The following is a 4,952-nucleotide window of genomic DNA, read 5'->3' as shown; positions in this document are numbered from 1 at the left end:
CTAAAACCAGGAATTGAAGTTTATCTTCATCCTCACATATTTCAGGAACAAAGTGTACTTACTCCCTACTCCCAGCCCCCATAGGAAACCTCAATTCCACAATGCAACTTTAAGTCCTGTTCATTTTCCTTTGCCTCAGCCTTTTTCAACTCATGTTTCAGTCTGTCATCCAACAGAGCTCAATTGCCCCTTTGTTTCTGCAGGTACAGCTAGCCCTGGTACAAAGGCACTCCGTCTTCAAATTGCTATTGTCTCTGTTTGTTTATTGTGAGCTTGGCTGGAGCCTGCAGCTTCTGGTGACTAACACAGCTAAGTGTCACTGTGATGCTTCCCATCCACAGTACGGGACTGAAACAAATAAGTCTCCATTGTTGCCTTGTGCTATAAGACAAACTAAAATCAACATAGCAGACTGAATAATGTAAATAAGGTTTCTTAGCCAATGGTTGACCTCTCTTCACACTTCTGTTTCTGTCTTATGATCCAAAATACAGTACAGGAAGGCCTCATAAATAATTTCCAAGTCAAAGGACCCGGTACCTATACACTCCACTGTTCCTGCTTACCAGGACCAATCTGATACCTGTCCCAGGTAAGATGGTGTCACTGTGTTTTGTCTTTTCTGGAAAACCTAACAGGCTGCCATAGGGAAGGTGAAGTCTCTTGGCTCAGGTGCACTGAGAGAGGGAGTCAGCTCTTGCATGCCTAGTCATCACTACTGCTGGTCTGCTGTCACCTGTCCGAAAGAGGTAAGCTTGCTGACTGTAAAACAGATTTTAGTCCTATTCAGGCATTGAAAAGAACGTTGAATCAACAGGTGAAAAGAGGAACATTTTCTCTCCTGTTTCAATCATCTGCAACTGGAAAATAACTAGTCTGAAATGGAGAACCTCCTGTATCCATAGGGCGTGCTGGCCATGTGAATTTGTTATGTTATATGTCACCAGTTGCATCCAACATATAGTAACCCCAACAGGGTTTCAAGGAATGTATGATTTAAAGGGTAGTTGTACCATTGCTATGCCCCAATGGGTTTCCATGACCAAGAAAGGATTTGAGCCCAGGTCTCCTGAGTCCTAGTCCATCACTCTATCCACTACACCACACTGGATCTCACCCATGTGAATTAGAATACTGGGAAGTAAACACTTAAAATTACATGGCGAGCCCTACAACTGACAGAGGCTGTCTACTTCAGATTGTTAACCCCATGCTTAGGAGGGTAGTAGTGGGGTAGTGTGTGCCTACTTCTTGCATGTTAGTTTTATATTCCTTCTAATGCCTAAATAAGACATTCTTCTGCAGTATGTGCTGTAAAATTGCTTCCACCTCATGAGAACCTCAACAGGGATTGAATTTCCAAGGCTAGGAGATGTTGAAGGAGTAGATTACCATTGCTAGCTCTGAGAAGGGATCTGAATCCAGGTGTCTTGAGTCATGGTCCAAGCTCTATCCACTATATCATGCTCTTTCAATATTTATCACAACTGTCATTCATCTTATCCCTTAGATTTCATCTTCTTTTGCCTATTCCCTCCCCACTCCCTCTGGAACCAAAAGAAAGAAGAGACTTGCAGTTGCACTGATCATGTTAATAGACCAGAACATGGCAATTGGCTAATAGTTTTTAGACCATTGGATCCAAACCTTGCGCCCTCAGATAGTCTTGGACTAAAACACCTAGAAGCCTTCACCACTAGCTGTGATGGTCAGGATTTCTGGAAATTGTAGTCCAAGAAGATTTGGAGACCCACAGTTGGGATCCACTGGTTTTGAACATACTGTAGATGAAAATGTGAAGCAATCAGTTGCTGTGCAATACAGCGAAAGTCAGCAATTAGTTCCAGTGAAATAAATGGGATAGTTATGAGAGCAATCTAGTCATTTTACTGGATTACATGGCCTATCAGCCCCAACCAAGCCAATGATAAGGTACAATGGGAGTTACTATAGAACAACACCCATGGAACCACACCACACATTCCCATCACTGTGGTAGGATTTAAGTGCCTAATTAAGCATGTACATGTTATTCACGACAACTGGATTTTGTTATGGATATGAAAGGTTGAGAGACCTGGCAGGTGGGGAAAATCTTTCAAAATGTGTTATTGTAGCAGAGCTTTATGGATAGCATGGGCCACCCAGCAAGACAAATCATTGGGTTCTAGATCAAATTAAACCTTAACCCTCTCTGGAAGAGAAAATGACTAAAATAAAGCTGTTGAACTTGGGGCATATCATGAGAAACATCTCACTGGAAAAGACAATAATGCCCGAAAAAGTTGAAGTCAGCATGAAAAGACCAAGCAAGAAATGTATTGTCTCAGTAAAGGAAGCCTTGAATTTCCAAGGCCTTAGCAGCGCTGTTAATGAATTAGTGACCTATTGGGGGGTCACTAATTCATAGCTGGAAATGAGTTGGTAGCACATCACCACCACTACTGTTCTTATAGTACCTTCAGGGTCATCTATACTTGCAAGTTAAGTTAAATTTGAGGGATTTATGTGAATGCCAATGGAAAAAAAAAAACCCTCAGGAGTACTATTATGATCTCTGTGAGCAGTCCAAAACATCAGGCAAATGGATGCAAACTGAGGAGACTACCAGAAAACCTATAGTAAGTATAACAAGTGTGGCTCACTGTATGGACATTTAAGTTATAGCCTGATCTCTTTTACTGCAGCAGCCATTTTTGTGGTCAAAAGCACATTTGTTTTTGATATATAGCAGATGCTCCTCTTTCATGCAAGAAGGCTCCATGTTGAGGTCTGTCGAATCACTGCAGCTCTTTGTGCTCATCAGCCATGAGGGCTTATTTAGGAAATTCCTCATGGTTTTGCTTGCAGTGTTTCTCCTTCTGCTTTGAAATCCTACAAACTGTTGTTGTGACCTTCAGTACTCTAAGGTAATGTGACACGAAGCTGTTTCAAAGGAAGGGGGTAGCTGGAATCTTGCCAGACTCCTCTTGGTAAGAAGCAGTTTGTGCCAATGCATGAGGAAAACGTGCCCTCAGACACAGCACTGCTCAATGGGATCTGATGGCGGAAACCACCAAGATGGATTTGCATCTCAAGGTTGCTGTGCTTGAAAGAGAGGGGAACAATCTGATACATCACACGTGTATGACAATCACAGATTTGGACTCAGATGGCTCAGATAAGCCTGCTGGAAGTCTGGAGATGAGATAGGCACAGTCGTTCCTCTAAGAAATTCTCTCTCCCTCTCCCTCTTCTACTCTCTCACTTTCTCATTTATCTTCCATATTTTTACCAGTTTCTCCTTCCCTTTTAAAAAGAGTTTAGTGAGAAACTCGAATGGATAGAGTTGACATTACTGTATTCCATCTTAGGGTGAGATCAAAACAGTTGTAGATAATATAGCTATTAGAGGTTTCTTTTCAAAAAATGGTGCTCTAATGCTGGAGTATATACATTTTTGGCCCGCTGGGCCACTTTTGTTGTTGTCTGGAAGATCAGGAATCACATGTACACAAACATTCATCCCTCCCCCATAGCCCGGCATGCCTTGTCTCCTCCTCTTCCCAACTGATATACACAACGTTGAACCAGACTGTGGGGAAAACTGGATTCGGATTATATCAGGAGTGACAGAGAGTAGTGGCTGAAGCTTTAGGTAACTAGGTACAGTTATCTAGTTACTTGAAATAAGTTCCCTATTCCAATGACTTCCCTAAACTACATTATGTTATGACTAGGACTCAGTGATATATGACTTGACTCTTTTTGCTGTATAACTGTAAACTTTTGGTTACATTTATCATCCTGGGTATGTTCAGTCGTTAAATGGTGGAGAGGAATATCACATGGTTCAAGTGCTGGATTGTATCATTATCTTGTGCTCTGTTCTGAGGTGTTGTCCAGACAGCAAAGTGGATGGCAAACTATTGTTTTGCATGACAGCCTAGCTGCTTGTGGCATTCAGATTTTTAGGAATCTAGGAAAAGTAAATAAATAGCTTTTAAAACTGTGAACATAACTAGGTAATTATAGCTGTAATATATATAAAAGCGAAGTGTGCTGCTTATATACCACCCCATAGCGCTTAAATCACTCTCTGGGCTCCTTACAAGTTAATTACACATTGCCCCCCACCCCCCGTGAGCTAGTTCTCATTTTACCGACCTTGGAAGGCAAAACTTTGAGCTAGCTACTTGGGACTGAACCCTGGGTCATGTGCACAGTTTTGGCTGCAGGACAGCAGTTTAGCCACTGTGCCAGTAATTAACCAAACATCAGTTGTTTAGGTATCTGGCTGCAGAGCTAGAGGTGAGGAGTTTGATTCCCCACTGTGCCTCCTGTGAGTAGAGCCAGCATCTGTAGCCTTGGGCAAGCTGCAGAGCCCCAGCATGCTCCCAGAAAAAGGGAATAGTAAACCATTTCTGAGTGCTCTCTACCAGGCAAACCCTTAAAAAACGTTCACCATAAGTCAGAATTTAGTTGATTGCATATGATGATGATGACAATTAACTACTCTGTAAACTCTAAACTGCTCTAAGGCATCATATGTTATCTTAGAATGCCCATACACTAAACAGCATTGGAATTTTTTTAAAAGGTACAATCAAGTAAGAGAAGACTCCCTGGAAAAGACCCTGATGTTGGGGAAGTGTGAAGGCAAGAGGAGAAGGAACCGACAGAGGACGAGATGAATGGACAGTGTCATCGAAGCTACCAACATGAATTTGACCTAACTCCGGGAGGCAGTGGAAGACAGGAGGGCCTGGCATGCTCTGGTCCATGGGGTCACGAAGAGTCGGACATGACTAAGTGACTAAACAACAACCATCAAGTAAACCTCTGCATGTGTCACACATACTGCCTCCAGTACTGCTGCATGGGGTTACAGTCCTCCCTAAAAAAAGGTCTGAAAATTATGTGTGTCCTGGGATTGTCCCTAAGTCTGGATGCCCCGATATCAGTGGTGGCTA

The 4,952-nt window shown here is 42.5% G+C and overlaps 1 long non-coding RNA gene across 1 annotated transcript in view; it reads right to left on the bottom strand.

Annotated features, from left to right (window-relative positions):
* LOC144588384 (uncharacterized) overlaps positions 1-4,952 on the bottom strand; it is a 47,374-nt gene that overhangs the window by 34,678 nt on the left and 7,744 nt on the right. The window lies entirely within an intron of this gene.

This window comes from Pogona vitticeps, chromosome 3 (genome assembly GCF_051106095.1).
Source record: "Pogona vitticeps strain Pit_001003342236 chromosome 3, PviZW2.1, whole genome shotgun sequence".
Lineage (NCBI taxonomy): Eukaryota > Metazoa > Chordata > Lepidosauria > Squamata > Agamidae > Pogona > Pogona vitticeps.
Note: the sequence above shows the minus strand (reverse complement) of the source record. Positions and strands in the feature narration are given on the sequence as shown.